General features: G+C 37.5%; 1 pseudogene; it reads right to left on the bottom strand.

Moving 5' to 3' along the window:
* Positions 1-7,446: 7,446 nt before the first annotated feature.
* LOC120360295 (5S ribosomal RNA) lies at positions 7,447-7,565 on the bottom strand (annotated as a pseudogene).
* Positions 7,566-11,379: the final 3,814 nt, after the last annotated feature.

Here is an 11,379-nt window from a genome sequence, read left to right as displayed (position 1 = left end):
CATAAGTAATATGTTAACTCTAACAGAGAAAGTGGACAACATGCAAGAACAGATGGAAAATGTAAGCAGAGGGATGAAAATTCTAGAAAGAATTACAAGGATTCTAGAAATCAGAATCAGAATACTTTAACAAAAATAAATAACTTCAGTAGGCTCATCAGTAGACTTGGCATGCCCAGGAAATCAGTGAACATTAATACAGATCAATAGCATTTTCCACAATTAATATTCTAAGAAAAATATTAAAGAAAAAGCAAAACAAAAACACAGAATAGAACTTCAAAGAACTGTGAAAAACATGAAAATGAAACAATAAATATTTCATGCATTATGGTAATAGCAAGAAACATTCCAAAATTATTGACATCATACTGCAGATCCAGGAAGCTCAGGTAACAATAAGCATAATGAATACAAACAAAAATAGAAACAAATAAAATTATAAGCATTTTTATACTGAAATTCCAGAAAACTTAAGATAATATCTTGCAGAACAAAGATGCTTTATCTATGGAGGTACAAGAATAAAAAACAGCAGACTTCTCATAAAAAATGATACAAGTAATACAAAAATGGAGTGAAAATTTGAAGTGCTGGAAAAGTAAAAATGCCAACATAGAATTCTATATGCAACAAAACTACCTTTTAATTTAATTTTATTTTTACTTTTATACTTTAAGTTCTGGGGTGCATGTGTGGAACTTGCAGGATTGTTGCATAGGTACACACATGCCATGTGGTTTGGTGCCTCCATCCCCTGCCCTTCATCTACATCAGGCATTTCTCCCAATGTTATCCCTTCCGACCTCCCCACCCCCAATATCCCTCCCATAGCCCCCTGTCTCCCAACAGATCCCAGTGTGTGATGTTTCCCTCCTTGTGTCCATGTGTTCTCACATGTTCAACGTCAACTTATGAGTAAGAACATGCGGTGTTTTTTCTGTTCTTGTGTCAGTTTGCTGAGAATGACGATTTCCAGATTCATCCATGTCCTTGCAAAGGACATGGACTCATCCTTTTTTATGGCTGCATAGTATTCCGTGGTATATATGTGCCACATTTTCTTTATCCATTCTATCATTGATGGGCATTTGGGTTGGTTCCAGGTCTTGACTATTGTAAACAATGACACTGTGAATGTACATGTGCATGTGTCCTTATAATAGAATGATTTATAATCCTTTGGATATATACCCAGTAATGGGATTGCTGAGCCAAATGTAATTTCTATTTCTAGGTCCTTGAGGAATCGCAACACTGTCTTCCACAATGGTTGCACTAATTCACACTCCCACCAACAGTGTAAAAGGGTTTCTATTTTTCAATATTCTCTCCAGCATCTGACTCATTTTTTTTTTTTTTTTGAGGCGGAGTTTCACTCGTTACCCAGGCTGGAGTGCAATGGCACGATCTTGGCTCACCGCAACCTCCGCCTCCTGGGTTCAGGCAATTCTCCTGCCTCAGCCTCCTGAGTAGCTGGGATTACAGGCACGCGCCACCATGCCCAGCTAATTTTTTGTATTTTTAGTAGAGACGGGGTTTCACCTTGTTGACCAGGATGGTCTCGATCTCTTGACCTCGTGATCCATCCGCCTCGGCCTCCCAAAGTGCTGGGATTACAGGCTTGAGCCACCGCACCCGGCCTGACTCATTTTTTTAATGATTGCCATTCTAACTGGTATAAGATGGTATCTCAATGCGGTTTTGATTTGCATTTCTCTAATGACCAGTGATGATGAGCATTTTTCCACATTTGTTGGCCACATGAATGTCTTCTTTTGTAAAGTGTCTGTTCATATCTATCACTCACTTTTTGATGGGGTTGTTTTTTTTTTGTAAATCTGCTTTAGTTCTTTGTAGATTCTGGATATTAGCCTACAACAAAACTATCTTTCAAAAGTGAATGAGAAAGAAAAATCTTCTTCAGTTAAACCATTGTGATAATTCTAACAAAAGTTAATGGGATTCACTGTCAGCAAATCTTTTCTGCAAGAAATGTTAACAGAAATTCATTTACTGAATGAAAATTAATTGAATTTCAGTTGAAATTAATTGAATTTAGAAACGTGAATCCACAGAAAGAATAAGCATTTGAGAACAAATAAAGTTAAAATATTTTATTATGCTTAATAATAGTAAACTTTCAACCCAGAATTTCACATCCAGCCAAACTAAGCTTCACAAGTGAAGGAAAAATAAAGTTTTTTGTGAATAAGCAAGCACTCAGAGATTTCATCACCACCAGGCCTGCTTTACAAGAGCTTCTGAAAGAACCACTGCACATAGAAAGGAACAAACAGTATCAGCCTTTCTAAAAAAATTATCAAAAAGAGCATCAATATAATGAAGAATTTACATCAACTAATGGACAAAATAGCCAGCTAATGGCAGTATTAAACTCACATATATTATTATTAATTCTAAATTTAAATTGACTAAATCCCCCAATCCAAAGACAGGCAATTTGAATAAAAAACTGAAACCCATCAGTATGCTGCATCCAGACCCATCTCACATTCAAGGATACACAAAGACTCCAAACAAGGGATAGAGAAATGTTTACCAACCAAACAGAGAGCTAAAATAAATAAATAAAAAGCAGAAGTTACAATTAAGCAACAAAGATCTAAAGAAGCAAAGAAGGACATTATATAATGATAAAAGGATCAATGCAACAACAAGAAGAGCTAAAGATCCTAAATATATACGCACCCAATACAGGAATACGCAGACATACAAGACTTATAAAGAGACTTAGACTCCCACATAATAATAGTGGGAGACTTCAACATTCATATTAGATCAATGAGACAGAAAATTAACAATGATATTCAGGACTTGAACTCAGATCTGGAACTAGTAAATGTAATTAACATTTATAGAACTCTCCACTTTAAATACACAAAATATACACTCTTATCAGTACCACATCATATCAACTTAGAAGTTTAAACGAAATGTTGGTTGGCTCCTTGTTTGTTATTCTCTTCCCTCATTTTCTTTTATGTCTCCATTATTAAGGACAATTATAGGCATACCCATATTTAGACTGCATTCTAGCCCAGGCAGTAAAGCAATACCCCCATCCTCTCTCCCTCTTCCTCTTTCTCTTTCTTCCTCTTCTTTATTCTTTTTCTTATTAAAAAAAAAAAAAAAAACTACTCTCTGGGAAGGTTAAGTTGCTTTGGGAGCCTCATGATGGACAGCAAAATCAGAACTGGGGGGATCAGGGAAAACTGGCTGGAAGAGGGTAGGCTAATGCCACACGGTAGTACCTGCCACACAAAAGGTTAGCCTGGTGAAAAGCCAGTGGGAAGAGAATTTTAAGTAGAAGAAGGAGAATGTAGAGAGGCCTGGATATAGGGACATGGCATGTTTGGGAAAGTAAAAGTAGCTCAATAGGGATGAATCCTAGGGTGTGGGTGAATGAAGGACTAGTAAGATGAGGCATGAGGGCAGTGTGCTTTTATTACCATCTAAATGTCACACCCACACATCACACATCTACACATACACATATGTATACACTCATTTTGTTTACGTCAGTGTCTCTACACTAGAACCAAATTTCTTTGATACCCTTTTTGTCTCTTGTTAACAGGTGTATTTCTTGCTATGTAGAATAGTACCTGCCACACAGAAGGTATTCAACAAAAAAATTGCTGAATAAATAAATGAGTACATTGCATGATATATTCTTTAGAAAAATTACTTTGGCAGCATTGTGGAAAATGTTCAGAATGTGGCCCCAAGCAGGGCTGGTAGGAGACTGTTCAGTAGTTCTGCTGAAGTTGACTATGGAGGTGTAGGTGAGAAGACTCAACTGACGGGAGAGTTAATCAGGAGGTAGAAATAAGAGAACTTGTAATGTGATTGTAGGGCTTAAAGGAGAATGGTTGCTCCCAGGTTCCTTATGTAGGCACTGAAAGAAAGATAGGGTTATTTTCTGAGGTAAGAAAAAAAAAAAAATAATAATAGTAAACTATCACTGTCTATTAAATACCAGTGCAGTATTATTTTATAATGATCACTGTCTATAAAGTGTACTAAAGTAAAGCTTTATGTATTCAATATGGTGTGCTTATAGCAGGTGGATAATCTTGTCTTTCCCAAAGCATAGTTTGTGGCAGTGTTCTTTTGAAGCTGCCACACACATTCATGTACATTTTATACTTTCACTGTATCACTTGTATAACAAATGTCAAATATTGCTTTGAAGATTTTGATATAGTTTCCTTGAAAAATAATTGTGGAATATGCACTTGCATGTAATTATGAAACTCACCTAACCAAGATATCTAGTAGACAGATTTTTTTTAGGACCCTACTAAATTCCTAGATCCTATTTTCCATATGACAGAATTGGACTCTCAATTCAAAATCTAACTTCAAAATAAAAAGAATCTATTAAATTTCCAGTTCAAAGTTTATATCAGTTTGGGTCAGATTCCCACAATCCATCATTTTGAGTCATCATTTAGTGCCTTTACCCTAGCTCCCAAAACCTCAGGGCAGTAATAAGCCCTACAGGGCTATGAAGAATTGATTTGGTTTTTTCTCCTGTTCATATCATTTGAATAGTAACCATAAAGTGGTCAATAGTGAAATCTATGTCATATTTTTCTAGATCCTCTGTATTGACACGGCATAGTCCCTAAATGAGCCCGTACCAGGAAATAAAGTGAATGTGACACTGATACATTTTGCAATTTATATCACACCCATCAGAATCTCTGTCTTGAGCTCTTATACGTCAGCTCATTCCAAACCATATCCTTTATGGATCTGAGATACTGAAACAAAAGCTTCCTGGATACTGCTTCCTGGATAGCAGAAGGCATGAGACACTTGGGTCAGAAACAAAGGGGTTTATTAGTTGCAGCATGACAAGCAGCATAAACTTCACATGCTGACTGGCTCCCCTAATGCTCCAAGTCTCTTGGGAGCAACACAGAGTGGTCAGAGTGAATGCTATACACTCTGTGGGTCTGTGTCACAGATGAACATAGCAACACTTAGGAAATCCCCGTCTTTCATAAGGGGCTGCATGCTGATCTCTTAATTTTGCTCCAGGTGAACACATCATCTGTATTGTACCAGACAGTAAGCAAAACGGTCCTTCACAAAAATCCTTGAAAATATGTTAATATTCTGGGACAAAGGTTGTTACGCTTCTCCTTAGAAGACATACAGAAATTTAAGAAACCAGTGGAGAACGATCTCCCAACAGTGTAGTGTGTGGCAAAGGAAATGTGTTGAAATTCAGATAAGCTACTTATCTGAGTATCCAGGTTTACAATAAGCTCAGTCAGGATATCCTCCAATAAGTATGCATTGTTTAACCTTATATCCTTCAGCTTTGCAATTCTTGACATACTCAAAACAAAGATTTTTTTATGAAATACCTCCCAGTAGGATGACAGTTCTAGTGTCAGCCTTCCTTAGACTACCACTAGATGTCTGATAATAGACTGCACTATCTACAAAATGCTTGAGTGATACAGCAGATTTTGAAAATGACCCTCAGCAGGGTTCCTTCAGCTTTCCTGTAGTGGAGGGATGTGGCACCTAGCATAAGATCATGAGCAAGAATATACACTGTTAAACATGTCCTCATGCTGTATCTTTCACAACCATCACTGTTCATATTATTTACCCAGCTTCCTACTACATTACCTAGTATGTTTAAAACAGGCAGTTTCCCAGTTTTGCTATGCAGTCTGTCACTGCCTTTCTACAAAATATTAAATATGTAAAAGTCCCACAGGGATATTCTCATCAGCCTATGTGGCATTTTAAGTATTAAAAATCCCCATTAGCCAGGCACGGTGGCATGTGCCTGTAGTCCCAGCTATTTGGGAGGCTGAGACTGGAGCATCTCTTGAGTCCAGGAGTTCTGGGCTGTAGTGCGCTATGCCGATAGGGTGTCCGCACTAAGTTCGGCATCAATATGGTGACCACCTGGGAGCGGGGGACCACCAGGTTGCCTAAGGAAGGATGAACCAGCCCAGGTTGGAAACAGAACAGGTCAAAACTCCCATGCTGATCAGTAGTGGGATCGTGCCTATGAATAGCCACTGCACTCCAGCCTGGGCAACATAGCAAGACCCCAACTCTATTTAAAAAATAAATAAAAAATTAAATAAAAATCCCCATTATATTAGTACTTCAGTAATTAAATCAGTTATTAACATTTTAATCAGAGTTTTACTGACATACTATTGCCACTGTATTTATAAATAATAAGTGATGGAGAGGCCAGGAGTACAGCTGATCAATAACAGGAGCTGATTCAAGTGATCCTAAGATGTGGAGTCTTTCAGTGAGGGTCCTAAGCTTCAACTGTAGGTGTGTAGACCACTTGAATAAAAGGGATGAAGAAATAAACAAATGAATACACAGAAAATAATGAACAGAGGAAAGAAGAAAGATGAGACGGAAACAGTGTCTTCATAAGTCCAACTAGTATCCTTTTCTGTGTATTTGCATAGGCTTCTATAAATTACATATTTTGGTGCATCTTCTGCAACTTTCTGAAATAATGTATTCCTGAAGATTTCTTTCTCTTAAAGAAATTCTGAAGATTTCTTTCTCATGAAAGAATACATTAAATTACGCTAACTGATGTTAGAGTTTCACATATGAGTTCTGTAGGCATTCATTGTTGACCTATCCTTGGAAGACAGTCTGGGTGCTTTAGAAGAATGTCCATAAAATTACACCACCAGTTCAGATATGATGTAAACTATACGAAATAGAAGTAGAGCCTAATAGGTAGATTCAAGGCCTGGTTTAAATGCTGCGTGAATTCTTGTGTATAATTAGACTACTCAGGATAGGGTCTATTTAAATGACATGTGTTGGCATTTATAGTACCTCATTGCAGATTATTCCACTGGCTTAATTGATGGTAATCAGTTAGAAATACAAATAAATATTAGAACCCATACGTAGAGAAAAAATGAGACCAGCTCCATACCTCAAAATTTTGAAAAAAGGACAACTACAGAGATAATAGTACCGAAAGTAAAATGTGGGACAATTATAACTAATATGTCCATTTCCCAATGGACATATCAAGTAAATACACTGAGACACTAGGTTGTAGCAGAGCAGTTTAATTGTAGGATTGCCAGATGAGGAGCTGGAAGGAAATCTCACCTCTCTCTCCAAGGAGTTTGGAGCTAGAGTTTTTCAGAGTTTTAGAAGAAGCCAAAGTACTGAGATGGCTGAATGATCAGAGTCCAGGGTAAAGTCACAGGACAAGGAGGCAAAGAAACTGTATTCTCTTCCTGATTTTGTGTGTGTGTGTGTGTGTAGAGGTCTTTAAGCTAGCTGGCATTAACTATTCTGCTGGAATTCAGGATTGCTTAAGCATTTCTTTTTATTTTTTATTTTCTATTATTTTTTTTATTTTTTTTTAAGGCAGGGAGCAGAAGAGCCAAAGGCCTGCAGCACCCGGTACTCCCTGGAGGTCTCCCATCCAAGTACTAATCCGGCCTGACCCTGCTTAGCTTCCAGGATCAGACGAGCTCGGGCACGTTCAGGGTGGTACAGCCATAGCCTGCTTAAGCAATTCTTACACGAAGCCCTATGATTCCAATGTCAGAGATTCTATTTATAGGCATAACGGGGAAGCGAATAGTATCAGCGGATTCAGTTCCAGTATTTGTCCGCACCCAAATATCATGTTAAAATGGGAGGTGTTTGGGTGGTGAATCGTTCAGGAATGGCTTGGGTCATCCCTTGGTGATGAGCGAGCTCTTGCTCTGAGTTCTCAGATCTGGTCATTTAAGTCTCCAACCCCCTTGCTTCTGCTCCCACCATGTCAGACGCCTGTTCCCACGTCTCCTTCGGTGGCTCACGCCTGTAATCCTAGCACTTTGGGAGGCCCAGGTGGGTGGATCACCTGAGGTCAGGAGTTCAAGACCAGCCTGGCCATCATGATGAAACCCTATCTTTAAAAATAAAAAAAAAAGAAAAAAAAAAAAGAAAAGAAAACTTCTCAAGGTTCTCAGCAGAAGCTGAGCAGATGCTGCTGCTGTGCTGCCTGTACAGCCTGCAGAACTGTGAGCCAATTAAACCTCTTTTCTTATATATTACCCAATTTCAGGTATTCCTTTATAGCAATGCAAGAACAGCGAAGTATGCTAGTGTTACCTGATTTCCCATTATAAGGAAGTGAGTCAAAGTGTAACCTCAGTAGTATTTCATTTTAACTATATTTCTGTGCAGAATTCTCACTAATCCTTTGACCATGGCTTCACAATGCCCAAGATGCAAGATGAAAAAGCATGAGGTCAGTATAAGGTTTGTAGTCTAGGAAACCCTACGAGAAATAGTTAAACTGGATAAAGACTAGGAACCATCTAAAAGGTGAATGAGCAGGGTTTTAAAAATAGTAAAGCCATGTGCTTTTCCAGAGAGACAGCCTGTTTTAAGTACAAATCATCCTGACTCTAGGGGCAGTCGGAAATTCATTAATTTTTGACTAATATATCAAGTTGGGATCACACCTGCCATCTCTAGATATCATTTGGAACTTGATAATGCTATGAATATTTTCTTCTATTCTTCCTCACTTTCTCTTACGTCTAATCAAATCTTCTATAACCATTTTGAAATTGCTAATCTAATCCTCAGGGAGTGATTTCCTATAGCACTTGAGAGAGTGCTTCTTAATGTTTTGAATTTTTTCTCTTTGAGAGAACCATTCAGTTCTTCCCTCTGATTCTTCGCTTTCTGTTAAGTGCATCAGTCACTTTCTGTGACCCAAATCTAATGTTTCCTATTATTTTCCAGAACCATTTTGAAAATAGTTAGATCTGACTTAAATTAATGGAGACACTTTTATCCATGTTTAGTCGAGTCAATTTCAGCCTCTGAAACCTTGAGTCCCTTTGAACAATAGCTGTCTGCCCTTAGATTTCTCAAAACCTTCTTTTCCATCATATCGAGAGACGAAAGTGTTTCCTAAATCATCACTTATTCATTACATAAGATACTAGCTTTTATTATTTAACTATAATTCACACTTTATACATTTTATATAATGTCCTAGTATGCACACACAGACACCCATGTAAACACACACACTTGCACACACACACAGACACACACACACACCCTTAAAAGTTTCACTAAATGATTTTTACCAATATTAACTTTTATGAGCTCTATTATTTTCTATTATGTTCTATTTCTTAAAAACAACCTAGAATGCCTCCCAGTAAGTTGATTTGCAACTACTAATTATATTTCATCTGGCATTCGGCACCTGGCATACTTCAGCTGACACTGATTTAAGTGTCGTGAAGTTTTTTCTTCTCTGCCAGGCACATGCACAGTTTCAGCTGCAGCCTAATTCCAAAGAAACTAGGGTTAATAATTTTTTTGGCATTTGGATTTTTACTGCTTTCATGCATACATTTTTTGCCTGAGTAAACATTTTATCTCCAGTATGACATGGATCTTTCTATTATTTGTATTTTTAGTAAAGCTATATCCATGAATGTGTGCATAAAACCATATGTTTTCATTATATAATTATATATGTACCCAGGGTAGAAAAGCAAGTTTTCTGAAGCAGATTTACATCTTACTTTATGAAACAGTCCTATTGTGTACCCTAGTAGAAATTCACATTTAAAATCACAAGAAGAAAAGGGGAGGAAAGGAGGAGAGAAAGAAGGAAGAAGGAAAGAATGAAGAAGAAAGGAAGACAAGAAAGAATAGACTTTAAACCACCTTCAAAAAACGTAACAGAAATATTCTCTCCACCAGAATCTTACCTTATGTCTCTCAACAGTCTTTGTGGGCAGAGGGATACATTTTCATTTGTTTCTTTATTTCCTTTGTCCATTAGTTTAACCACTGTTCCTGTAATAGAAAAACAACTGCTTACCAAAAATAGCTGCTTACCAAAAACATGGATTATATCGTTTTATTGTTAAATAAGTGAGGCTTATAACTGTTTATTACTACGTCCAATGAGTTTTTAAATTAATGTATTTAATATCACATAACTATAATACCTAAAGCAATTGTTGAGAATTAGCTTTGTGGTGTTTTTTTTTGTTTGTTTGTTTGTTTTTTTTTGTGTGTGTGTGTGACAGAGCTTTGCTCCTGTTGCCCAGGCTAGAGTGCTATGGTGAGATCTTGGCTCCCTGCAAGCTCTGGCTCCTGTTTTCAAGTGATTCTCCTGCCTCAGCCTCCCAAGTAGCTGGCTTTTAAAATTTTCTTTAAAATGTATTTTCTGTCCTATGATTAATAATATCTGAAGTTACAATACATACAAAAGACAGGGATCATTATTAAAAATCTGATACAGCACTGCAGCCTGGGTAACAAGAGTGAAACTCCATCTAAAAAAAAAAAAATCTGATACAAATTTTATTTTAAATAATGCTCTTGGTAATTCAATTTTTATAAACTTTCCAGCCAACTTCCTGCCATATATGATTAGATTATGAATGGCTTTGATTTATTATGTTACTGGTGGCGTACATGTACAAAGTAACGTGTTAGCTTATCCCTTGTGGTTAGTTTTGGTAATCTTATCAAAATCATCTTTAATGCAATGTTTATTTAGAGAAAATATAACATTTCAATGTATTTGTGTGTTTTGTAAACACTTGCTGAGGCAGTATTGGCTGTTTTAAATCTATGTGACTCTAAGCAGGACCACATGTGGCAGTGCACTGGGCATGACACGAGAATGCTACTGTCACTGCTTCATTACTTGGGGACTTGGGTGCTTCCTTTAGCTTTTTTCAAATATTGTACTATACCTTGGATTTTCTTCCCCAAAGACTGGTGAAGATACAAGATCAGTGTATATATTTCATGTAAGTTAATACATGTTTTCACATTCCTAATGGAGGTTGTGTCAGTTATCTAGCGCAGCATAGAAAATTCAAAGTGTCATGACTTAACACAGTGACAGTCATTTATTTTGTGTGTACGTTTTCATCGGGGCTTGGCGGAAATAGTTTGTTTCTGCTCTGTTCACCCTGCTCTGTCTTGGTGGAAATGGCGATGTCAGTGTCAGCTAGGGCAGCTGAACTGGGGCCGGTGGACCAGATCCCACGAAGGTTCACTCCTTGCCATGCACGTGAGTGCTGCTGCAGGGTTCCTTCCTACGTGAGCCCCTCCACAGACATGGTGGCTACATTCAAGTACAAACGTCCAAGAGAAAGTCAGAAAAAAATGACAGGTGTGGCAAATAATTGGGACCAGGTTAAAGCTGCCACAGATATTATCATGCTTTTGTTTTGTATGGGATCATCTTCCACACTCTGTTTTAGAAATCAGATAAAGACAAGGATATACAGTGAGAAAATAGGAAACCAGGTATTAATGTATTGCTGTAGTCCACCC

Source organism: Saimiri boliviensis, chromosome 19, assembly GCF_048565385.1.
Source record: "Saimiri boliviensis isolate mSaiBol1 chromosome 19, mSaiBol1.pri, whole genome shotgun sequence".
In the NCBI taxonomy this organism is placed as follows: Eukaryota; Metazoa; Chordata; class Mammalia; order Primates; family Cebidae; genus Saimiri; species Saimiri boliviensis.
This window is presented reverse-complemented; position numbering and strand designations above follow the sequence as displayed.